Consider the following 27,142-nt stretch of genomic DNA (forward strand, 5'->3'; position numbering starts at 1 on the left):
AAAATTTTAAACCGTTCATCGAAATGCGGCACACAATATACCCGATCGAAAGCTTATGAATAGCAGCACGGTTTTCATGTGGACATGTGTTACAAATTTATTGCCGTTTGTGAGCAGTTTTTCAAATGGCAAAACAACGTTTTTTTTTCTTTTGTCAACATGTAAATGAACGACGGACGTCTCGCACATAAATTTTGAACTATGCTAGGAGGAGCACGTGAACTTCTTGCAACAAATCGTTTAGGCTTTTAGTTTTTTATTGGTTTTATTCTCATCTGAAATGCATTCAGTGTAGTAGTCGAGCTTCCTGCTGTTTTCAGTTTGAACTTCTATCACGTATTTTTTGTTTGTAATTTCTTTGTTGTTTATCGAGAGTTGCACAAATGATACACCGTGCCGATTACCTCTCTCACAAGAAGTTTTGAACTTTCCCATGCCGAGCACCTAAACTTCTTGCAACTAATTTTTTATATTTCAATTTTTTTATTTTATTTTCTCATATGAAACACACACCACGTAGTACGTGAACTTCTCGCAGTTATGAATTTGAACTTCTCTTTTTTCACTTTAGTAACGGAACAAATCCAAGTTTTTATAGACATCAAGCCGCTGTAACTTTTTTATATGAACTTCTTTGTGTGTTTTTTAGAAATGTCAAAATTAGAGTTTTGTTAGAAACATCGAACTTCTTCATCATTTTGAATATAGCTTATTTGTCTTATTCTTTAGTAACCGGAAAATATGAGCTTTTAAATTTGAACCTCTAAGTTTCTTTTAGAAACTGGGAAATCTATTTTTTCTATTAATAACGACAAAAATCCTAGTTTTGTAAATACACATTGAACCGCTTCACTATATAAATTTGAAATTCCGTTTTTTTGCAAGAAACGGAGAAAATATGTGTTTACGCGATTTTTTTGTGCACCCATAATTTTTTCTTTTAATTTCTCAATTTATTAAATATGAACTTCAAGAGCTAACATTTTCTAGGTGACGCTTTTTCCTTCTTGGTATACAAACATTGAACTACTTTTGTATTTTAATTTGATCTTCCTGGTTTATTCTTTAGTAACTAGAGAGATCCAAGTTTTGTAATAAACATCAGACCGCTTCGTTATTTTTAAATTTGAACTTCCAGTTTTTTTAAAAAATGGGTGAAATTTGTTTTTGTTTTATCTTTTTTAACAACTCGATATTTTTAATTTTAACTTCTTGGTTTTATTGTTTAGTAACAGGAAAAAACCTATATTTTCTTTAATGAAGAACGAACTGCTTCGGTTTTTGTCTTTGAACTTCCAGGTTTCTTTTTTTGGAAAAGCGGAAAACCATTTTTATAAAAAAATTGAATTGCTCCATTTTTTAATTCAAACTTCTCTAAATTCTTTAAACAAGTAAAGTCCGTTTCTTACAAACTTTGTTTGAACAATTTTTTAACAAATGAGACTTCTTGCTCTTTTCTTAATTTGAGCTTTTACTCACCGATGATTTTGACCTTCTGCAACAAAAGTTGCAAAAAAAAATCCAGGCGAAATTGACATCAACAAAACATGTATGCCATAATAGGTTTGCATACTAACGCTATATTTGCATTGGTATCTTGTTAAATCAACATAAACACACTCATTTTTTTTCCAAGAATGAGAAAAACAATGCACATATGATTGTTAAATGCAGAAGTTCTGATTGTTTGAACTCCTCCGTTGGTTATATATGAACTGCGCAACATGATTCCAGAGTTCCATTTTCCTTTTCAAAATATAGTACATGAACTTCCATTTGTGTTTGACAATGTAGAACTTAAAAAAATGTTCAACTAGGTAGCACTTACAATATGGATTTTAGTACCGAACAACAACTAGATGCATATCATCAAAAAATTCTTTTTTTGACTAAAATTTGCATAAACACCAGCCACGTACTGCACATATTCTCAGGCATAGCAGAACTTTGTTCTCAGGCATTACATCAAGCAAATACATCACATGTCACCAACAAATCAACAACAGCGGTACAATCATCCATAGAAGATGAACTAAAAAGCACACACAAGTGAGACCCTGTTCTTCCATAGCTTGGTCTACTTCGACTAGAACGGACAACCCCTTTTTTTGCAAAAAAATCTCCATTGTTTATGCACGGGTAGCTTCCTACTTGCACCTTCTAGCTCACCAGCATCTGCAAGATGGAATGGATATTAAGAATAATGCAAAGAATATGTTGGAGAAGAAGTTCTCGGGAGAAGAGGGAGACATCCATATTGTGTCAGAGGTGCGCCATAGAGGGGAGGACGGGCGGCGCGCATGGGGGCTAGCGGTGGATGCCGGCGCTGATGTGCGGGAGGGAGGAGGGGGGTAGGGCGGTGGTGCGGTACCGAAAGTCGACTGATGGCGGGCAGCAGTAGGAGGTGGCAGCGTGTGTTGACGGCGGCTGGATCCGGTCGCGGGGGCAGCACGGCGGCCGGATCCAAGGGCGGCGCAGCGACCGGACCCAGGATCGGGTGGCACAAGGGGTGGATCCATGCGAGGAGGGCGGTGCGTGCGCGGAGATAGAAGGCAGCAGGCGGCCGCCGTAGCGGAGGGTGGAGCGGGAGGTAGCGTGGCAACCGACTGCGTTCGTGTGCTCCAGGGTGGGGGTGGCCGGCGGCGGGAGGTGCGCCCGCACCAGGGGGCGGCGGCGGTCATGGAGGGGGCGGGGAAGGAGGGGATCGGGTGGGGATGGGCTGCTGGGGGTCGTGGAGGTAGTGGTCGGGGGTGGGTGGATATCATTTTTTTCTTTTCTCCACTCTTGTGCCTGTATAGGAGCCAACCGATGTTTCCGAGATCCAGAAAAAAGGAAAACAGAGCGACAGACCGGCCCGTCCCGATCCCCTTTCGCCGTCGTCCTCCCCCGCAACCCCGCCGCCACCCTCCTGCCGTGGCTCGCATGCAGCGCCGCCGACATCCTCCCGCGGACCCTCCCGTCCGGCGATGCGGGACGCAAGGGAGGTCGGAGCCACCGTCCCCAAGCGCGGTCGCTGGGGTTCGATTCGCGTCGCCGCCGACCCCGCGCGCTCCCACAACCCACCTCCGAGCCCTGCCCCGACCACAACCTTCCTGCGCCCCGCGCCCGTCGCTACTGCCACGCGCCCTGCGCTCCCTTTTATTTGGCCGGGGTCGCTGCTTCCTTCATCTGCGCCATGCCGGAGCGTATACGCCGACCTTCCGCCATCAAGCTCAATAAGTGAGGGCCGCGAGCAAAAAAGAGGAGCTACCTGCCATCACTGACGTTGCACAGCTCCGGCCAACAGCACGCATCCGCTGTCGACCTTCTCGCGGCAGTCACCTTGACCTTCTTGACGTAGCATCTTGCTAGCAACAACTACCCAGCAACACATCCCGCACGAGGTCAGCACGCTGTCCACCACTAGTGGAGCGCCACTCGTGCCACCGACCAACTCACCTTCGTCGATGTTGGCCAAACCAGGCACCTGCCCGCTCTATGTTGGCTGCCCTACGGATGGCTGTTTCTCGCAAGGGTCCATGCGCTGGCCTGGCCATGGCCTGCGGGGGCACCTGAACCTGAACTTCAGTAGTGCCTCTCCGACATCGTCGTTGAGTGCCATTGTCGGCCAGCGAGTAGCCACACCCGTGCTCCCAATTTCTAGGGACTTCTCCATCACTCTACTTTCCCTATTGGGTGCTTGGAATGGAACGAACTAGATTTGGGGGAAAAGCAATCACTGTTCAACTTTCCCCAAGCATGCTTCAGTTAAAGCAAAAAGCTACAGGAAAGTTCAGAGTCGGGATTAGTTTGACTTCAAGTTACCTCCTTGGTTTAATTAGCCATACTTGGACTGCTAGTCTCTATTGAGATTGTTCCATTTGTGTGCTTCAACCCAGCAACTGATGCATCTCCTGCGACCGGCTAGTCCCCTGGTCCCTGCTTCTTCAGAGATAATTTGCGTACACGTTTTGTGGAAGCTATGCACTATGGATCTGTACACAAACGTATACTATTGCGCTGCCACTCCTCAGTCTCCCAAATCACAAAATAAAGCAGATGTTCGGGTTCTATCGAGCTACAAGTTCAGAGTTTCTCCCTTCTGAATAATTCAGATTTCTGCACCTGCATAAGCCGGGTAGTAATTTCCCTTATACAAGTATGATGTCCAGCTTAGTTGCAAAACATTAGCTTTTTTGTTTTTATTGTCGTATACTTCTGCTACCTGAGATATGGATAACACTAGGTAAGCTGTCAACTTCTGCATATGCACTATGCTTTGGAAGCTTCAGTATACAGTGGAGAGAACTCTAGAGAGAGACAGATGGCATTGTGTGATGAGGATAGGGTGAGAGAGTACTAATGAAAAGAGTGGTGGAGACGTCTACTTCAATTTGACCACTAGTTAGTGCCTTTTTATAAGTACGCAAGAAAGCTACATACGTTTCTAACAATTTGAGTGTGCCCTCTACCTGTTTGTTTTAATGCTTGGGGGAGCTTATTCTAGTATTATTTGTGGAAAAGAACGTACAACAGAAGTGCCGTTCTAGGTGAAGTTTTTTCTAATTTTACATATGACCATTGCGAACATAACTTCTAGGTTGGTATTCCAGGAATTTTACATTTGTCTGCCTTGGTAATTTCTTTCCTATAAATGTCTGCACAGGGTCACAGGGAGCAGACTGACAGTATAATTACTAGATATAAATGTGAAGTTCATGTTTTAGAAATTCATAAGTTCACGTGTACCACATACTGAAGAAATTCGTCAATGGAAAAAAAGGACTTCCTAGACCATTTCACCGACAGCAAAAAAATGCCTTAAAATGTCGCGAGACAAAAAACAAATCATAGAAAGTAAAAAAAATTTGTAAGTTTAACCATTTCTAAAAAAATACCTTGAAGTTCAAATTTAAACAATATGGTGCTTCAATGTTTATTACAAACATGTGGTTTTCCCCGTTACCATAGAATAAACCAAGAAGTTCAAAATTAAAAAATGAAGCAGTTCGAAAACTTTATTAACTCTAATTCTAGATGCTTATATGGTCGTCCTGTGACACTGAAATCTTTTTCATTTTAGGTGAGCCAAACTTTTGTGTGGATGTGTTGTGCATCTGCTTATGCGTAGTACATTGAATAAAACAAAAAAAAACTATTATGGGTGCCCTCTAAATGTTTGTCCTATTGCTTATGAGAATTGACCCAAATTTTCCTATTGTTTTTGCATATGTTGGATTCAAGGGGAAAATGTGTATAAAAAGGTGTGATTTCAAAAATTCAGGTGTAACGAACTTCGAAGTTCAAACAAAAAAATGTAAACAAAAATCATGGAATTCAAAGAATAAAAACTATGGAGTTTCCTGAAAAAACATTAATAGCATGCGAAGTTCATGTTTCAGAAATTCCGAAGTTCATGTGTACCACGTCGAATAAAAAAAGGGACCGCCTAGGCGATTTCACCGAAAAGCAAAAAATGCATAAAATGTCGCGACAAAATTCTATAAGAAGTTAAAATTCAAAAACTGAAGCAGCTAAACGTTAAAAAAAGAAGTTTTTAATATCTAAAAGAAAATTTGGAAGTTCAAACAAATTCAGCAAGAAGTTAAAAAAAAGTAGTTCAAAAATCTTTATAACGGATTTTCCCCGTTTGTAAATAAAACCCAGAGAAGTTTAAATTAAAAAGAGGAGCATTTCAAAAGATTGTATAAAAACTGGTTTTCCCCATTCTATAAAAACTAGAAGTTCAAACTAAAAATAACAGCACGGTATCATTGTTTATATAAAAAAGCATTTTCCCCGTTACTAACCAATAAAACTAAGAAGTTCAAATTTAAAAAATGGTGAAGTTCGATGTCTATAAAAAATTCGGATATTTCACATTATTAAAAAATAAAACCAAGAAGTTCAAAATTTTAAAACAAAGTGGTTCAAAAACTCGATTTTCCTCGTTACTAAAGAATAAAACTAAGAAGTTTAAATTAAAATAACAGAGAAGTTCAAAGTTGATAAAAACCTCACATTCTCGTTCTAAAGAATAACTAATATGTTCAAACTAAAAAAAGGGGAAAGCAAAAAAAATTTAGAAAGATTTTTCCTGTTTTTTTAATTCGGATTTTCCCCGATACTAAAGATTAAACTAAGAAGTTCAATTTAAATAACAGAGTAAATCAATGTACATTAAAAACTCAGTTTTTCTCGTTACTGAAGAATAAAACCAAGAAATTCAATCTAAAAACATGGAGAAGTTTGATATGTAATTAAAAACTCGAATTGTTTTGGTTACTAAACAATTATACAAGTAAGTTCAATTCCAAATAACGATGAAGTTTGAAGTTTCTAACAAAACTACAATTTTCATATTTCTAAAAATACATAAAATAAATTCAAATAAAAAAGTAAGAGCCGTTCGATATGAAAGTTCGATGATTATAGAAAACTCAGATTTTCCTTGTTATTAAAGAATGAAAACAAGAAGTTCAAAAATAAAAAATAATAAGTTTAACTTTTAAAAATAGAACGCTTCAAAATTTCATAAAAAAGATTAAGTTATAAAAACAGGAACTCCATATTAAAAAGATGGAGAAGTTCGATGATTATAGAAAACTCATTTTTTCCTTGTTATTAAAGATTGGAAACAAGAAGTTCAACAATAAAAAACAAGAAGTTCAACTTTTAAAAATAGAGCGCTTCAAAATTTTATAAAAAAAGATTAAGAAATTCAGATAAATATTTATAAAAAACTCAGATATTTTCACGTAACCGAGAGAAGTTCGATTGATAACTGCCAGAAGTTCACGTACTACACGGTGTGCATTTTGTTTTAAAAAGAATAAAAAAGCAAAGACTAAAAGTTTTGTTGTTATAAGTGCAACTCCACGGTCGAAGAAAGTTAAAAAAAATGTGAGAGGGGTTTGTATAAAAGGAGTATCATTTGTTTAACACTAATGAATGGATAGAGAAAAATTACAAACGAAAATACATCACAGAAGTTCAACGTGAAAACAACACGAAGTTCAATTACTACGCTGAATGAATTTCAGATGAAAAACTTTTAAAATCACCGCGAGTATGAAAAAACGATCAACACGGGAAAGTTATGTACTTACAGCAGTTTTCCACCGGTATATCACTTGCTCAATTCCGGTGAGTGGATGGAGAGCTACGAGCAAAAAAATCCTGTGAAAAACAGAGTCAAGTTCAAGCACACACGCTGAGAAGTTCAAGTTCTTCACGTGGTGCATTTTTGAAGAATCTGTTTCGTGATAAAGGCAGAACGCATGATCTCGCCGTTTTCGAAATTATTTGAAAATGGCCAGGATTCAGAGAAAATCATCAACATGAAAAAGTTTCGAATTTTCCGTAACTTTTCAGCGGTATATTATTTGCCCTATTCTGATAAAGTTTGTAGAAATTATGAAAAAAATACATTTTTAGCCATTTTCAAAACTGACATAAAACCATAATGAATTAGGAGAAACAATATATACAAAAAAGTTTCGCATTTCTTCAAGCTTTGCAACGCCATATCATTTGCTGCATTTGGACGTACGGTTAAAAAATTAGCTCGAAAATATGAACTCGGTGGAACTTGTATCATTTTCTAAATTACTTTTAAACCGTTCAAAATTAGAAAAAACTTTTAACATGAAAAAGTAGCGCATTTTCATAAGATTTCCAACGCCATATTATTTGCCTCAATTGGATTAGCCATTTAGAAATGGCATCGAAAATACGAACTCGGGTGTTCCGTTTGCGAAATTGTATGATTTTCTGAATTACTCTATAACCGTAGGGAATTAGAGAAAACTTTAAACACGTGGAAGGAGCGGTTTTGCAGCAGCTTTACAACGCCATATTATTTGCCTCATTCTGATAAATGGTTTAAAAATGCGATCGAAAATACAATTCACGTTTTTTGTATGAAGAAAAAACGATTTTCAAAACTGCTCTTAAACCGCTTACATTTTGCCAAAAATTTAACTTGGGTCATGATACTGGTGTCCAGAGCTTTCCAACGGTATATAGCAAGCCCCATTTGGGAAATGTTGGCGGAAGTTCAACCTAGCACACGGGGAAGTTCAGGTCAAACAACTCAGGCAGTAAAATTGCAAAAACACAATTTCATCACGACTCGAGAGCAAAATCCACCAACGAGCAAGATTCTTATTTAAAACCGGTATTTAGTTGCTAAAAAATGATTCTATATTACACTAACATCATATAGAACACAACTAAAAAGAATAATTCGCGAGGGAAGCCACGGTTGCAAAGATAGCCCGAAGGTCGGGTTCGTTCACAGGGAAGTTCAGGCGCGTTACTCAGGAAGTTCGGGTTGTGATCAGAATATTATTCTGATCCCGTGATCAGAATAGTGTTTATATATATATAATATATATATATGAGAGAGAAAAAGAGAGAAGGGACAATGCTACTATCCTTTTACCACACTTGTGCTTCAAAGTAGCACCATGATCTTCATGATAGAGAGTCTCCTTTGTTATCACTTTCATATACTAGTGGGAATTTTTCATTATAGAACTTGGCTTGCATATTCCAATGATGGGCTTCCTCAAAATGCCCTAGGTCTTCGTGAGCAAGCAAGTTGGATGCACACCCACTTAGTTTCTTTTTTAGCTTTCATATACTTATAGCTCTAGTGCATCCGTTGCATGGAAATCCCTACTCACTCACATTCATATCTATTGATGGGCATCTCCATAGCCCATTGATACGCCTAGTTGATGTGAGACTATCTTCTCCTTTTTTTGTCTTCTCCACAACCACCATTCTATTCCACCTAAAGTGCTATGTCCATGGCTCACGCTCATGTATTGCGTGAAGATTGAAAAAGTTTGAAAACACCAAAAGTATGAAACAATTGCTTGGCTTGTCATCGGGGGTGTGCATGATTTAAATACTTTGTGTGGTGAAGATAGAGCATAGCCAGACTATATGATTTTGTAGGGACAACTTTCTTTGGCCATGTTATTTTGAGAAGACACAATTGCTTAGTTAGTATGCTTGAAGTATTAATATTTTTATGTCAATATTGAACTTTTGTCTTGAATCTTTCGGATCTGAATATTCATACCACAATTAAGAAGAATTACATTGAAAATATGCCAAGTAGCATTCCACATCAAAAAGTCTGTTTTTATCAGTTACCTACTCGAGGACGAGCAAGAATTAAGCTTGGGGATGCTTGATACGTCTCCAACGTATCTATAATTTTTGATTGCTCCATCCTATACTATCTTCTGTTTTGGACATTATTGGGCTTTATTATCCACTTTTATATTATTTTTGGGACTAACCTATTAATCGGAGGCCCAGCCCAGAATTGCTATTTTTTTTGCCTATTTTAGGGTTTCGAAGAAAAGGAATATCAAACGGAGTCCAAACGGAATGAAACCTTCGGAAACGTGATTTTTGGAATGAACAAGATCCAGGAGACTTGGACCCTACGTCAAGCAACCAACAGGGAGGCCATGAGGTAGGGGGGCGCACCTACCCCTCCCCCAGGCGCACCCTCCACCCTCGTGGGCCCCCTGTTGCTCCACCGACGTACTTCTTCCTCCTATATATACCTACGTACCCCCAAACGATCAGATACGGAGCCAAAACCCTAATTCCACCGCCGTAACTTTCTGTATCCACGAGATCCCATCTTGGGGCATGTTTCGGAGCTCCGCCGGAGGGGGCATCGATCACGGAGGGCTTCTACATCAACACCATAGCCTCTCCGATGAAGTGTGAGTAGTTTACCTCATACCTTCGGGTCCATAGTTATTAGATAGATGTCTTCTTCTCTCTTTTTGGATCTCAATACAAAGTTCTCCCCCTCTCTTGTGGAGATCTATTCGATGTAATCTTCTTTTGCGGTGTGTTTGTTGAGACCGATGAATTGTGGGTTTATGATCAAGTTTATCTATGAACAATATTTGAATCTTCTCTGAATTCTTTTATGTATGATTGGTTATCTTTGCAAGTCTCTTCGAATTATCAGTTTGGTTTGGCCTACTAGATTGATCTTTCTTGCAATGGGAGAAGTGCTTAGCTTTGGGTCCAATCTTGCTTTGTCCTTTCCCAGTGATAGTAGGGGCAGCAAGGCACGTATTGTATTGTTGCCATCGAGGATAACAAGATGGGGTTTTCATCATATTGCATGAGTTTATCCCTCTACATCATGTCAGCTTGCTTAGGGCGTTACTCTGTTCTTGTGAACTTAATACTCTAGATGCATGCTGGATAGCAGTCGATGTGTGGAGTAATAGTAGTAGATGCAGGCAGGAGTCGGTCTACTTATCTCGGACGTGATGCCTATATACATGATCATACCTAGATATTCTCATAAGTATGCTCAATTCTGTCAATTGCTCAACAGTAATTTGTTCACCCACCGTAAAATACTTATGCTCTTGAGAGAAGCCACTAGTGAAACCTATGGCCCCTGGGTCTATCTTCATCATATTAATCTTCCAATACTTAGTTATTTCCTTTGCTCTTTTACTTTGCTTTTATTTTACTTTGCATCTTTATCATAAAAATACCAAAAATATTATCTTATCATATCTATCAGATCTCACTCTCGTAAGTGACCGTGTAGGGATTGACAACCCCTTATCGCGTTGGTTGCGAGGACTTATTTGTTTTGTGTAGGTGATAGCGACTCGCGCGTAGCCTCCTACTGGATTGATACCTTGGTTCTGAAAAACTGAGGGAAATACTTATGCTACTTTGCTGCACCACCCTTTCCTCTTCAAGGGAAAACCAACGCAAGTGCTCAAGAGGTAGCACATAACCGAGGGAAATACTCTACCATCGCTGTGCTACATCATCCCTCCCTCTCCGGGGAAATACCGACGTAGTTCTAGCTGCCATCAAGGAGAATTTCTGGCGCCGTTGTCGGGGAGGACCTTCATCATAACCAGGTTCCTAATCACAAATCTCATCTCCTTGCAATTTACCTTATTCGCCCTTTGTCTCTCATTTTCCTCTCCCCCACTTCACAAAAATCTGTCGTTTTATTCGCCCTCTTTTTCATTCGCCATTTTCTCGTCAGAACTCATGTTTGCTTGTGTTGCCATGTGCCTTCTATATGCTTGCATCTTTGCTTGCTAAAAATCCATTGATATGAATCCTCATCCACTTGCTAATCTTTTCAAATGATCTGATTATGTTGAACCAATTGCTAGTGAGTTGAGTGCACTAGATTATCTTTATGAAGTTTTGCTTGAGAATCGGGAATCTAAAAATTGTGATGAAAAAATTTATGAAGTGATTCATGATAGTTCCTTGGATGAAAAGCATGATTGCAATAATTTTACTATAAATTCTATTAATGTCAATTGTGCTAATAATATGCAAAACCCCGAGCCTGGGGATGCTTGTTTTGTCATGTACGCTACTTATTGCAATGATCATGATTGGTGTTTTAATGTTTCTTATGACCTTGAAAATTTATTTAAGCCTCACGATGAATATGTTTGCGATAATATTGAAAGTGGGCTTGGAAGAGTGTCAACTTTAGCTAAAAATAATCCCACTATTTTGGAAGAGTGTTAAGTTTGCATGCATGTGGATCATAAAGAGAAAATTTTATATGATAGTTATATTATTGAATTTGATTATGATCCTACATATAATTATTATGAGAGGAAAATATGATTGTATAAATTTTCACGTTATTAAATTTCCTCTCGTTTTGTTGAGATTGTCTATGTTTTATTTCTCTCCTACGCATATGCTAGATATTTCTTGTCTTGATAATTTGTTTGCCTATAAAATTCCTATGCATAGGAAGTATGTTAGAATTAAATGTGTTTGTCACATGTTTTATGATGCTCTCTTTGTGTTTCAGTTCTTTCATGTGAGCATCATTAACATCGCAAAGCCTATCTTAATGGCTATAGAGAAAGAGCTTATTGGGAGGCAACCCAATGAATAAAATTTATTTTTGCTTTTTGCTTTATGTTTTTGTGTGTTAGCACAATTATGCTACTGTTATGATTGTGTTTTTTATGTTTTAATTAGTGTTTGTGCCAAGTAAAGCCTTTAGGATCTTCTTGGGTAATAGTTGTTTGATCTTGCTGAAAAACCAGAAAGTTTGCGCTCACAAAAACTATTTTCATATTTTACCAGAGAGCGATAAAATACCCATTCCACTTGCAGTAAATCAATATACAAATTTCTTATGTCCTCCTAATTTTCAGAATTTTTGGAGTTACAGAAGTATCCGAAATAGTCAGATTGCTACAGACTGTTCTGTTTTGACAGATTCTGTTTTCTTTGTGTTGTGTGCTTATTTTGATGGCTCTATGGTTTTCTTTGATGAGTTTTTGCCATAGAAAAGTTGGAATACAATAGATATAATACAAAAACAAAATATGAATTGGTTTGATACAACACTTATAGTAGTGGTTTATTATTTTTATACTAACGGATCTCACGAAGGCTTTGTTGAGTTTTGTGTGATTGAAGTTTTCAAGTTTTGGGTTATCATATGATGGATGAAGGAAGGATGTAAAGAGCCTAAGCTTGGGGATGCCCCGAAATCCCAAGCTATTATCCAAGAATGAGCAACCAACTAAGCTTGGGGATGCCCCCGAGTGGCATCCCCGCTTTCTTCCAACAACTATCGGTATTTTACTCGAGACTATATTTTTATTCGTCACATGATATGTGTTCTGCTTGGAGCGTCTTGTATGATATGTGTCTTCGCTTTTTTTTTGTGTTTTAAGTTATCAATCCTTTCTATACACACCTTTTTGAGAGAGCCAAAATTATGTCATGACTTGTTAGAATTGCTCTCTATGCTTCACTTAAATCTTTTATGAGCTAGGACTTGCTCTAGTGCTTCACTTATATCTTTTTGAGCATGGTGTGCTTAGTATTTTTGAAGAAATGCTCTGTTGCTTCACTTAGATTTGTTTGAGAGTTAGTAAAATTTTGAAGAAATTCTCTCTTTCTTCACTTAAATTATTTTGAGAGAAAGAAAATTTGTTATGCTCATGATCTTCACTTATATTTGGTTGAGCTTATGAAAAGCAACACATGAAAACTAGTCCCAAAGTGATAGATATCCAAGAAGTATAAAGTAAAATAAAATGTCATGAAGATCATTGGACAAAATAAACTTGATTCTTAGTAATAGTTTTGGGATATGATGATGTGATATGTGAGTTATGTTGATGAGTAATTGTGCTCTAGTAAGAGTATTGGTGTTAAGGTTTGTGATTCCCTATGCAAGTACGAAAGTCAATAGTCATGCAGTGAAAATTATATCCTACTTGTGGTGCATTATTTGGTGTTAATTACGCTTAATGCTTGCTTATGAGATTATTTGTTTCTTGGTTGGCCGCTTCCCATTCTTTTGCTAGCCTTCATTTTGCACTAAGTATGATCACTACTTATGCATCCAAAATCCTTTAAACCAGTTTTGCCACATGAGTCCACTATATCTACCTATATGCGGTATTCTTTTGCCGTTCTAAGCAAATTTGCATGTGCCATCTCTAATTTTCAAAATAAACTTCTCTTTTGTGTGTTTGTTTCGCTCGCGGAGCGGTGAGGGGTGGCTAATATTTCTAGGCTAGATGTGTTATTCTCAAGATGAGTGTTTATTCCCTTGTCATTGCACGAGAGTAAGGCAAAGGTATTAGGGATGCCCAGTCCCGAAATGCAAAAATAAATGAATTTACTTATGTTTTCAAATAATAAATTCCTTGGAATGTGTTGGTATGGAGGGCACCCGTGGATACGGTTAGCCATGGAAAGTGATGGTGGAAAAAGGAATAAACTTTATTTTCTGTTTGGGAACCGCCTATGGCATATCTAGCATGGAAAGTGTTTGGAACTCTAAGTCGTTTTCGTTGGTGGGATGGATACACCTCCCAAAATGTTTTTATCTCAATTTTTTCGCTTTGAGATCTGGCACCTCTACAAATTCCTACTTCCCTCTGCGAAGGGACTTTCGTTTACTTTATGCAAATTTTTTTTTTGAAATTTGAGTCTCCATCTTCTCTCATAAAAAGCACCAACTAGGAGGCCATATGATCGTGCTCAAGTATTGGGTGTAGTTAATATTGGAGTGTGTTTCATGAATGGATCAATGTTTGAGCATGATGGGCTAGGGTTAACTTATTTTAGCATTGATATTTTGAAATACATCGTTGCTTGTTGATATGCTTGAGTATCTAAATTATTATGTCAAAATTAGACTATTGCTTTGAATCACATAAAAGTCCAAATTTCCATGCTATAAAGAAAAGAATATGATATGACTTGATGAACAGCACTCCACATCAAAAATTCTGTTTTTATCACTTACCTACTCGAGGACGAGTAGGAGTTAAGCTTGGGGATGCTGATACGTCTCCAACATATCTATAATTTTTTATTGTTCCATGTTGTTTCATTATCAATCTTGGATGTTTTATAATCATTTTATAGTCATTTTATATCATTTTTTGGTACTAACCTACTGACGTAGTGCCAAGTGCCAGTTCCTGTTTTTTCATGTTTTTTACATCGCAGGAAATCAATATCAAACGGAGTCCAAATGGCACGAAACTTTACGATGATTTTTTATGGGCCAGAAGAAAGGCAATGGGCCCTGGTTGCACCTGGGGGGTGCCCCGAGGGGGGCACAACCCACCAGGGCGCGCCAGGAGGCCCTGGCGCGCCCAGGTGGGTTGTGCCCACCTCGGGTGCCCCTTGGACCGCCTATTTGCTCTATAAATACCCAAATATTCCCAAAACCCTAGGGGAGTCGACGAAATATTCATCCAGCCACAGAGTCCAGAAACACCAAATCCAATCTAAACACCATCACGGAGTGGTTCACCACTTTGATTGGTACCTCTCCGATGATGCGTGAATAGTTGCTTGTAGACCTTCGGGTCCGTAGTTAGTAGCTAGATGGCTTCATCTCTCTCTCTTTATTCTCAATACAATGGTCTCTTGGAGATCCATATGATGTAACTCTTTTGCGATGTGTTTGTTGGGATCGATGAACTTCGAGTTTATGATCAGATCTATGTTTTTATATCCATGAAAGTATTTGAGTTTCTTTGATCTCTTTTATGCGTGATCTCTTATAGCCTCGTATTTCTTCTCTGATATTTGGGTTTTGTTTGGCCGACTCGATCTATTTATCTTGCAATGGGAAGAGGTGCCCGGTAGTGGGTTCGATCTTACGGTGCTTGATCCCAGTGACAAAAAGGGAACCGACACGTATGTATTGTTGCTACTAAGGATAAAAAGACGAGATCTATATATACCGCCATATAGATAAACGGATCTTGTTTACATCATGTCATCGTTCTTATTGCATTACTCCGTTTTTCCATGAACTCAATACATTAGATGCATGCTGGATAGCGGTCGATGTGTGATGTAATAGAAGTAGATGCAGGCAGGAGTCGGTCTACTAATCTTGGACGTGATGCCTATGTAATGATCATTGCTTGGATATCGTCATAATTATTTGATGTTCTATCAATTGCCTAACAGTAATTTGTTTACCCATCGTTTGCTATTTTTCTCGAGAGAAGCCACTAGTGAAACCTACGTCCCCCGGGTCTATATTTGCCTTTGCGATCTACTTTTTCCTTGCTTTTATTTCCAGATCTATTAAACCGAAAATCCAAAAATATCTTGCTCAATTTATTTTATTTGTCGTTCGATCAATCAATATTTACAACTTTCTCCCGTCACCCATCACACGCCAATTTCTGGCGCCGTTACCCGAAAGGGATTGACAACCCCTTTAACTCGTAGGGTTGCGAGGTGTTGTTATTTGTGTGTAGGGGTTGTTTACGTTGTGTTGCTTGGTTCTCCTACTGGTTCAATACCTTGGTTTCATAACTGAGGGAAATACTCTACCGTCACTGTGCTACATCATCCCTCCCTCTCCGGGGAAATACCGTCGTAGTTCTAGTTGCCATCAGGTGCTGCCTCCTCCTCCGGGGCCTTGCGCTTGGGCGTACAAGGGTAGTGGGTATTCGGGGGGAGGCTGCTCGTACCATGTCCTCGTCATCTCCGGCCTCGCAATGACATCGCGGGGCGGGCTAACCTCTTCTTCGGGGGAAGAGGCCCCTATTCACGGGGGGCCTTCCCTTTCTCGGCGGCGAAGAACCTCCTTATCGGTGCCATGGGTGTCGCCGCAAGACGGCGAAGCAAGGAGGAAGAAGAAGAAGCAGGCAAAGTGGAGAAGGAGATGAGCGATGGGGGATCCGCCCCTATCCTCATTTATAGCCAGAGGGAGGCCAACCGCCGGCCTCCATGATCTAAGGTAATGATGGTTTTCTTCTGCATGCAGCAGGGTCTCGTCAAGTCGGGCAGTTGCCAAGGTAGCATGGGGAAGCGGAGACGCCCACGTCCCATTAATCGCCACGCGGCAACCAAGGCCGCAGGTGGTTGGGGCCCGCGACGCTCCGCACTTTCCCTTTGGCTTTGTCTCGAAGCCAAGTTCGAGCTTGCCTTGGGCCCGGGGGCTACTGTCGGCGTCCTGGGAACGGGGGTACCCAGACTTGCCTGCCGGCGGCCCACGGCATGGCTCCACCAGCGGCCTGGTATGGCCCATCATCTGCAGCGACAACTCAAGACCCTCGCGAGGGCCGAGCCTCGCGAGGCGGAGGACGCCAAGACCTCCCTGGGGCACCCTCACTAGGCTGGCTCTCGAGGAGAGAGGAGATATTTATGCAAGGGGCACCTCGCGAGGTTCACGTGACGTGAGCCATGACGACCAAGGCCAGGCGGGCGCCAGCGAGCGCAGTGTACCAGTTTCCTCTTTGGTGCTAAAGAGGCAGGCACAGGCGAGGAGTCCCGAGGCATCAGGAAAAGGTTTCCTTATCGGTGCAACAAGACTGAGGCCAGCAGGACGGCAGGACGAAGGTCACCGCAGAGCCCACAACAGCGTCACCACCAGAGTCTTTGGTAGGCGAAGACCACCTTTTGTCAGGATAGCTTGTACTAGTTGTCCCCCTTCAAACTTGGCCGTTGTGGGATCCCTTCCCGCCTAACATTTGGGAAGAGGACCAGGGCCTCTATAAATAGGGCTAGCCACCACCATAGAAAGGGACAGATCATTCGGACCATCCTCAGACACATCAGCTCATTGAGCTCAAGAACACCTCTTCTCAGGAGGCAGTTTGTTCATTGTACTAGTTCATCCCTAGCCCTCGAGGCAATCCACCACCACCACACTGGAGTAGGGTATTACACCACAATGGTGGCCCGAATCAGTATAAATCCCTGAGTCTCGTGTTTCTTGGGTTCGTCGAGCTAGGCCTTGAGATCGTTGTGCGAGCGAGCTGGAGAGAGAGGAAGAGAGAGAGTTCTTCGTGTGGACCCCAGTGTTCAAACCTCAAGGGTTTGCCGGAACCCATGAATCCGACAATGTGCATGTGAGAGTTAGAACAAGATATGCAATGCTTAAATAAGTTTGATGCATGGTATAAGAATACGCCATCCATCATGCAATGATAATAGTTATGATCAATATGATTGGGGTGCAAAGTGTAACAAGTGTATGGTGCATTAGTCTTAATGTGTATAGAATTCATATCAAAGTCAATCATATTGTGCACACAAATATGGGGAGCACGAGATGCAAAAAATATATCAATATCTGCCAACATATATGAGGGAACAATGGAGGCTTCCTCATGAACACTAGTATAAGCGAGGTTTCAAGCAAGAAAAATACTCAAAGCAATACAGGGAGAAATTGAACAACATGTAAAGCAATGCATGTCCAAAGATAGGTGTTCATGGCATATCATATGAAGGGAATTGCTCAAATGATGCAAATGTATCATGGCAATATCATCACAAAATATGAAAATACCATAAATCAAAAGCTTGTCATCTATGCCATATTCACAAATCAAATTGAATTTAATAGGGATGGCCTAGTCAATATAAGACAATGTTTCAAATATGTGAGTTTGACAATCTTATGCATAGCATATGTCAAAGCAAGAAGGGTTTCAAACATGATATGACATATGAAATTTGCACAAGAAGTCATATGTAGCATGGTATCACAATTACTTGTCCTCACATACCCATCATCACACTCATCATAAACAGTTAGAAACCAAGGCATGTAGAAGGAAAATTAGCAAGTAACATAGCAATATGATCATCAATATCATGCAAGAAATCCAGGTCCATCGGAGGGACAAGCAAAGTACCATCACCTATGTTATTACCTTTGTAGTTCCACCCATGTGGTGTAGGTGTTGTAGTAAAGATCAACTTGTGGCTATCTTCATCTTCATCTTGATGGAACCATGGGGGATGCATCATCATCCACCATGGCCATTGTCTTGTCAATAAGCGGGACAAGGTTGTCAAGGATCGGCGCGTCATTGTCCATGAGACCTGGCACCAAAGGAGAAGACACTAGATAGGCGTGACTTGTGATACTGCACCATTCGGGAAGGCAATTTTAACTCGATATTATGCGAGGGATCATTATACCATTTATCATGCATATAAAAGAAGCAACGATAATCACAAATAATCATATTAATTATGAAATAGTATTGCTCCTTCATGAAGATTGCTCCAAGGCACTAAGACAATTCCAACTCCAAAATGTCAAGTCAAAATTATAGGGCAAATCATCAAGTCAGATCTCCATCTGATTTGTCAAGTTGTGATGCATAGCCGAATCACCATTCAAGTAGTGTGGATGATTCATGTCCTCCCAGTACTCCCACTAGCAATGAATTTACAACAAATCATCTCAAGTCGACACGCAAGTTGTTATACATTGTAATGACATCGCTTTGGCCCCAGCCAACTGACAAAACCCATGACACGCAGTTCATGCAAATACACACATGTATCACATACATATGACCATACTATTCACATCAAACCTGCAAAACAAAGTTATGCATAGAATCACATTCTACCGGTTTGAGTGAATTGATACAAAGTCTAAAATGCTACGACATGTAGCAATAGTGGCCACTAGCCGATTAGCAGGCATGGTCTGAAGGGGCAACATCTGTATTTTGATCATGAAGATTTTTTCGATCTGATCAATCATATTGATCACCGTCAAGCTGAGTTGGATTTATGTTTCACGATCTACCCAGATGGTAAAAACTGACCGGTAGGGGTATGTTGTGTCATCACCACATCGTCCAGGATCACCGAAAGCAAACACATCCATGATCCCCGAATGTGGCGGGTCTCATTGGACTAGTACAAAACCAATCTGCCAAATAGACCGACCACCAAAATGACATTAGATCAATTCTACTGCCACTAGCAGAGGTTATAATACAGCTGTTTCGTTATACTGCATGCAACTATTGCATAACAAAAAAATCTACCATGTAGATCACCCAGGCGCATGTTTAGGAGATAGATCATGGAATTACCACTAGACCCCGTAGTCCAAGCAGCAGAAGAAGAGTTGGTGAAGTGCATCGCTGGTCAGCCCATCTCGGCAGCGATCACCCTTGAATAGTAAGTCATAGGAAGCCTCGAACAAGTGTACCACCTCTAATCGTATCCACGTGTGTAGGATGGAACACCGGGTGGCGGACTACTAGGTCTTATAGCATAGTCGAGGCGAGTGGAGGTGGCAGGATGCAACACATGCAACCGTAGTCAGTGCAATGATCTCAGACCATCTGTCGTCAAAACTGGCAGCACCCCTCCACTTATATAAACATCCGTTATGGGATCAAAACATGAGGCCCATTAGGACTCCACTACCCATAATCTACTAGGTCTAATATCCAAGTTCAGTCTGAATCATATCCCACCCGTGAAGGATCTGATCTCATAGGTTCTTTTCCATAAGCGCGCGACCCCTTAGGTTCACGTACACTTGGTCATCAGCTAGATTCATATCCAGCTCAACTAGTTGGTAGTAGCTTCTAGTTGAACCTGCCACCTCCAAGTGTCTGATGAAGCCGTCTGGAAAATATGTACATGTCACATTCGTTTCCTCTTGCCTCATGATATATGTTGTTAGGCTTAAGGCAAATTGGTCACCCTTCTGCAACCTGGCCTCTTTCTCGTCCAATGAAGGCAACTCCTGAAACTGGATTAACACTTAATCCATGTCGCATGGTCATGTATGTGGAGCATCCTATGGTCATCCTCATGGACCTACCGTTGTCTCACCAAGTGCAAAGTGGACCGATGACATGAGCACGTGCTAGATCTCTCGAGACAGGGGTGACATCTCTCCTTAGTGATATTCCATATGACCCACTCGAGACATGGCTACTACCTAAGTCCGGAATGTTGTGCATGATCAGGTATCAAGAGTACCCTCTCAGAGATGCATATGAAGACAGACAAGTCCCCAAGTTCATGGATGAAGAGAACCAACGGGAGGAACCGAGAACAACTCCCAGGACCCGGACATTCGGCCATGACCCTGGACATCCGGCCCCTGAAGGAACCCATAGCAACTGCCCAGTCGACAAGCTACACGGCCCAGACATCCGGCCCGACGCGTGCCCCAAACATCTAGCCCTAGACCGAAAATTTGACACCCTTCACAGAACTCAACCGAAGCCCGACCACACAGGCCCGAACATCCGACCCCCATAGCCCGGACATCCGGCACCCCCTCGAAGGCCCGGACATCCGACCCTCCTCTGTCTGCGCACAGTAAAGGGCCGAAGCCCATGTACCCCTTCGCCCCCTAGACTATATATACTCCTCCTCCACCACCATTTTAGGGTTAGCATTGTGATAGCTCATTTTGGAGATTAGAGCATTACTCATCCACTTGTACCCCTCCTCCATTGGAGACCGAGGCCTCCTAGGAGAAGATCCCCCAAGTGGATTCAAGACCCCATCAAGGGAAGATCCCCTCATGGATTGAAGCCCCAATCTCCTCACGGATTGGGAAGAACTACCGACTGTTTGTATCAACCCTTGTTGTGTTTGGATCGTGTGTCTCGTTGTGCACTCGGATCTAGCACATGTGTAATCGAATCTCGTTGATTTGAGTGTTTTCCTCCCGTTTCCCTCTTATTTTCCCCTCGTGTGTTCTTCGTGTTCTTCGCGGGATCCGCTCCAATCATGAAATATCAGCCTCTAGGGTTCCATCCTACATCATCTTGGTATCATGAACCAAGGTTGATCACGATTTTGGAGTCTCCCTCTTTGTTTTCTAGCCTAATTTTGTTGTCTTTTATCCCAACTAGTAAAGTTGCCCACCCGATGTGCGGGCTAGGAATTTATAAAGTTATATCACGAGAACACATTATTTGATGATTGATCTAAAGGAAAATGGAATCAAATGTGAAAACGTTCACAACTATGAGCATTTTGTAAACATAGTTTTGTATTAGGTATATTTTTGTTTTCTCATTGATATATATATATATATATATATATATATATATATATATATATATATATATATATATATATATATATATATATATATATATATAATCATGTACTTGCTTGCTATGGACATGCTAAATTTCATTTTCAGGGAGAACATTGTAAAAAAAGGACATTCTAAATTTTCACAATCCTAGGGCGCAATTTATATATGTATCATTTTCCAAATGTATATACTAACATATCAACCTATTAGTGTAGAAGTGTGTACTTGTGATATTCATTAATTATGTCTCACCCAAGCTTTTAAATCTAGGCCGATACGACCGATATATAGGCTGATATATCACTTTTGGGACCCTACCTATATGAAGTAACATATCATTTCGTAAATATCATTTTCCAACATATCACCCGATATGGACCGAAATATTGATTGATATGGCCGATATCTATCCCGATATGTCCACCAATATAGAATGATACGTAGATGACAAAAATTATTTATTAGAAAGCAGTGAAATAAGATTATGCATTTACAACTTATTATATATTATCAAAGTCATGCACAATGTTTCATACAAATGCATATATATCGCATTGTTTGTAATCATAGAGTAAGAATTTTGTGAACCTTTCCTTAATATTTTCTTAATCAATAAGTTAATAAACTAGGAATCTAAAAGTGCTATGTTAAAGCATTGACATCATAGATTTTCCTTTACTAAAAATAAATGTTTTGAACAAGAATAATGAAAAATAAACTAGACATATTTCCTCCGATATATCTACATATCATTCGATATATCACCCGATATCCGACATCTGATATGCCGAAGCCAAACTGATACGAACCCGATATCCGATATTTTGAAGCTTGGTCTCACCTTCTCTTTTTAATTGACAATGATCATATTTCCATTTTTTTGAATTTGATATACTCCCTCTGCTTCAAAATAAGTGTCTCAATTGTAACAACATTTATATACTAGAATGGTTTATGTTGGAGAGAGGCGTTTTGGAGGCCGAGCTCCATGGAGGCCTTTGTTTTTGGAAAATTCAAATTCAAAATTTTATTGTTCAAAAAATTCTGAAAAATATGAGTGCATGTAAGGATGTAACACACATGTGTGTAAAAATTCATGATGAAATACCTTGAATTGCGACCTATACAAAAAAGACAAATTCATGGCTTGGGAGAATGAATAGTATCATGTGTGAAATAGCCCCAGATTCGTCTTTTTTGCACAACCCTCATTTCAATGTATTTTGAACTGAAAATTTACACACATGTGTGTTATGCCTCCTTGTATATCTACATTTTTTCAGAATTTTTTGAAATGTAAAAATATGAATTTTGATGAAATTTTAAATTTGAATTTGGAGGCCTCACTGGAGGCCGAGCTCCAAAAGGGATTTCCGTTCATGGTGGCTCTTTATTTGATAGACATTTGAATGAGTTAACTTAAACACGTACTACACCAGAAGTAGTACCAGCGTTGGCTCATCTTTTCACTTAAGGGCTCATTCGGTTTGGAGAAAATCAAAACGTAGGAATTAGAAGTAGTATAGGAATTTGATAGGATGGCACTTGCTATCCTATGAAATTGACTTGCCTCGTTCCTACGCGTAAAATGAGCTTTGAGTGGATGTGTAGTTTCCTAAAAAACACAGGAAATGAGTAGTATTCCTACGAAATCCCTGTACGCATTTCTTACAAACCGAATGCATATATAGGAAAATTTCCTCTGGAATCCTTGTTCCCATGTTTTTCCTACGAAAATCCTTCAAATCGAATGAGGCCTAAGCAAAGTTCCATGTAACTATCCAGACTATCAACACGTACAATGTGTACACGTCCAAAAAACGTAGTGTGGCTACAGGTACCACCAACATGAGCCTTCATTTTCTCCTTTCTCGAGTCTTCTTGTCTTCTCCCTGCCCCCAAAAAGAAAGTCTTGTCTTCTCCGAAGCTCCCACTCTCAGCCATGGAAAAGGATGAGCCAGCCTGGATCTACCGCATATGTGAGGATCACCTCGAAGCTCCCCTCGGTCTCCTCTCCTACTCGTGGTCCTCACTCACACACCTTGTGGCTGGGACTGCACATAGTTTGCCTGCGCGCGCCGCGTCGATCTCCCGGGCCGTCAACGGGTATCGGGGTCCTGATATCAGCTGCGTGAGGGAGGATGCGAGCTCGTCGTACTCGACGGCGCAGTTGCCGCCGGCTTCAATTGAGGCATTGAAGGAGTGGATCTCGTTCCCCTTAGCTCCTGCAGATTGTGGTTGTCGGGATCCTGGGGTTGTTTTCCGTCCTCGAGCGCCGGGCCGAAGGCATCGTAGCAGTCCCCAAGCGAGCACGCCGACGCATCATCTTAATTTATGACAGTCGCAACCCGGCTTCAGTGTCGCATTCTTTCACCTGCAGGTTCCCCCTCTTCCTTTTTCTTTTTTCTGTCTTTGTACGACTGAACCATACTTTAAGATACTTCTTAATAGTGACAAATGATATACTGGCTGCTATTGAAATGAGGTAGTAGTAAGTCTGGACGCCAACACAGCTTAAGCCAAATTGTTAATTAGATTTTGACCCCTCAACAAATTAAAGAAGTAATTAGTGTATTTGTGATTATCTATAGTTTTAATAGTATTTCCAAAGACAAATTAATTTTAATAAATGGGTAGTAAAATTAGGTCTGATTGCATTCTACGCGTGACATATAACGACGATCTGATGCTCTCAAAATTGTTGTACTATATAATAAGCTTCAAATATCAGATGTTAGAGTGTCGATGTTTGGTATTTCTGAACTATTTCCATCAAATGTTGATGCATCTTTCCGGTACTTATGCGGAGTAGTTGACCATCTCCGATGTTTGGTATTACTGAACTATTTCCATCAAATGTTGATGCATTTTTCCGATACTTATGCGGAGTAGTTGACCATCTCCGTCCTGTCATATCTTGTTAGCCTAGGTAAGTCAGTTATTATTTTGAAGGTAGTCTATAGTGTACTATTTTTTTCATGTACTTATGATTATATGTAATGCATAAAAGGTAGTATCATCCATCTAGTTCACTAGGATTGAGATGTCCTCTACCCTAGCGAATGTTCAAGCCAACACCCATCTACTTCATATGTATGCAAGTAGCGGCGCATGCTCTTTTTAATAAATCTTTGTTTCTGTCTGACCAATTCCTTTGGTTTGTACTGCATGGACCACTCTTATGTAAGAAATTCCCAAATAGACAACGGATAATGGTACATTAAAGTACAGAATTGATAATGTATAATTAGTTGAGTGAAATCGATTCTGGCTCTCCATGTTTGATGCGGTGAAGCAGAATATGTGTAAAGCACTACCGAGTTTTGCTATCCTGGCCTAGCAATTTAGTCCTGCTGTACAATGGAGATTCCAACGGTCATAGTCCATGGATGCTGCTAGTCAGTAGGTTAATAGCGTAACCCCCTTTAAAAAATAGTTTTATTTGTTTATTAGCAACTTCTTTCCTTTCTTTATTATAGTTTGAGCACTTCTTTAGATAGCAAATTCTTTGATCTCATTTATTTGTTGTTTCTACCAAGTGTTTGTCCTCATGTTTGTAATCATTCATTGAATATTAGGAGCAAAAAAGTGAAAATCCGAGTAGTAGAGGGGCAGGTCTATCATAAGGATGTGTTCATTTTCAGGAATGATTATGCGGATCAGACATGTTACGGATCTACATCTTCAATTGAGTAGCCTCCTTTTCACATCTATTGCTGTTATAAACAAAAGCCTCTTTCTTTAATTCTTCAAGACTAAAATAAATTTAAGTATATATGAGAAATGAAGAAGTAATATCAATAAAATTTGCATAATTAAATATTAGGATGAGCAGCATATGCAAAAAAAATCAAAGAGGAGAACTCTGAACTTAATTTTTTTTATCTGATAAATTTTGTAGTGACAGTGATGATCGTTTGTTTGTGCAAAACCTCCAGTAACCATACTTGCAAAAAGTTTTGCCCATAGAGTGGTCCCTATCTTCTCACCACTGGAAGAATTTCACCATGTAAAGGTAATGTAAAAAGTTATATACATAACTTTAAAATTGCTTACATAATATAAATAACTTACTCTAGCAAAAGAACATAAATCTCGCTTATGTTTGAAGTTTGCTGTGATTGTGAAGATAATTAAGCCGGGCTGGTGGTCGGCTGAGTGGACACAGGTCTTGGAATAACAGAGGGTAATATCAAACTTTCAGAACCGGTCTAGTCCAAAACTTCAGTTATAGTGAAATTCTCTGAAGGACTTGTGTCAAATCTTTCAGGGAGGTGCGTTAGTAGGAGAGGAGTTTCAGAGTTTAGCCAAGGTTGCTTGATGGTGTTCTATGGACTATGGTTTATCAGTTGCAGGACCTAATTTATTCTTCCCTTCAATTGTATATGTGCATGGTGTGAACTTTGACAGTGAGACCGACAGAATCGCATGCAGAATGCTTTAGCCGCAGTCCAAAAGGTTTAGTGTTGTTAGTTCCTAGCAGTTCTGGTGTAACCACGAAGTGAGATGCATTTTAATTATGCAGTTTTTATATAAAAATTTATCTGCTTATATTATGTAGTTCATAAGCAGACAATCAAGATACTTGAAATGCATTAGCCATTTACTAAATGAATAGAGTTGGGAAGAAATCAAAGGTAAGGATTAGGCCATAGATAATAAAAAGGAGGTGACAACCACCAATGTTTAAGATCAAGAAAACAGTGCTTATTGTGTCACAAGCGAACATTGCTTGTTTTCTTCATATCTGTCATGCAGACCTTGAGCCAAAGAGGTCAATTATAATTTTGATATTTGTTAGGTACCTCGAAATAACTATTCCTATGTAGATAATAAAAATTACCTGATCTGGCACTAAGATTTGTTTGTGCAGGTGCAAAGGGATTAGAAGATGCTTATGGGACAACTGTGAATGTTGACGGGAAATAGCTATTTCAAAGTTTGATTAAGAAAGTCACAGTAATCAAAATCTTAGGTGGAAAATTCTATTGGCTGAGATGTCCATGGACACTAATGGCTAGGAACCAATATTTTATTGTCTGATGGTTATTCTCCTTTCAGATACGTTGCATGTGACAAAAGAATCAACTTGATGATGCTTATGTATATTTTGGCATCAAATATCAACTTCTATGTGTGTTGTTAATTGATGAATAGAACAATTATGGTAACAAAAAAAGAGTTGAATAGCAAAAACAAAAGGCTGTGCATGCAATGACCAGGGATAGGCTTGGATGGTCTGGTAGAATCGATCAACTACCTACTTGGCTTTGGCCGTTGCACCATTGCTGAGCCACCTCGGAGTCGGAGGGGTCGGCCTATGCCTTCCATCCATATCTGCCAGTTTGTCCTCCTTTTCTTTGCATACCAGAGAGGAGTAAGGACGTAGGGCTGGAATATTGAGGCAACGCGGAAGATGATGGTGCGTCCAATCTAGGGTTTAGATAGGTTTTTTGGTGATGGCGTGGTTGTAAGTACGGGGTAGGAGAGTTCGTGGGAAGTAATGGATGGTCTATCATATTTGACGGTAGGATATTTTACCTTTTTTAAAGGAAAAAAGGTAAGAGGCATGGGAACGACGTGTTATTCCATTGTAATGGCAATGGTGGGTAAAATTTTCAAGTTAAATATAATCTAATGGTTATTAAAAAAATTGTCTATTTGATTGAATGGTCGGATGTTTCTATTTTTTGTGGTAATTTCTAGCCTATTTATCTTTTATCTGGCTAGTCCGTAAATCCATAAAGCACTTTTTATATATAATAGATTTTGAAA

General features: G+C 39.9%; 2 long non-coding RNA genes across 3 annotated transcripts; one reads left to right on the forward strand and one right to left on the reverse strand.

The window, feature by feature from the left end:
* Positions 1-1,860: 1,860 nt before the first annotated feature.
* On the reverse strand, positions 1,861-2,712 carry LOC119302366. The gene is made up of 2 exons (XR_005147519.1): positions 2,372-2,712; positions 1,861-2,175 (listed from the first exon to the last, which is right to left on the reverse strand). It is a non-coding gene; the product is annotated as an uncharacterized LOC119302366 (long non-coding RNA).
* A 20,498-nt stretch (positions 2,713-23,210) lies between these two features.
* LOC119302368 lies at positions 23,211-26,575 on the forward strand. 2 transcript variants are annotated; one of them, XR_005147520.1, is made up of 2 exons: positions 23,211-23,747; positions 25,269-26,575. It is a non-coding gene; the product is annotated as an uncharacterized LOC119302368 (long non-coding RNA). The 2 variants fall into 2 exon arrangements; XR_005147521.1 differs by having other exon boundaries at positions 23,215-23,747; positions 26,241-26,575.
* Positions 26,576-27,142: the final 567 nt, after the last annotated feature.

Source organism: Triticum dicoccoides, chromosome 5A (genome assembly GCF_002162155.2).
Source record: "Triticum dicoccoides isolate Atlit2015 ecotype Zavitan chromosome 5A, WEW_v2.0, whole genome shotgun sequence".
NCBI lineage: Eukaryota > Viridiplantae > Streptophyta > Magnoliopsida > Poales > Poaceae > Triticum > Triticum dicoccoides.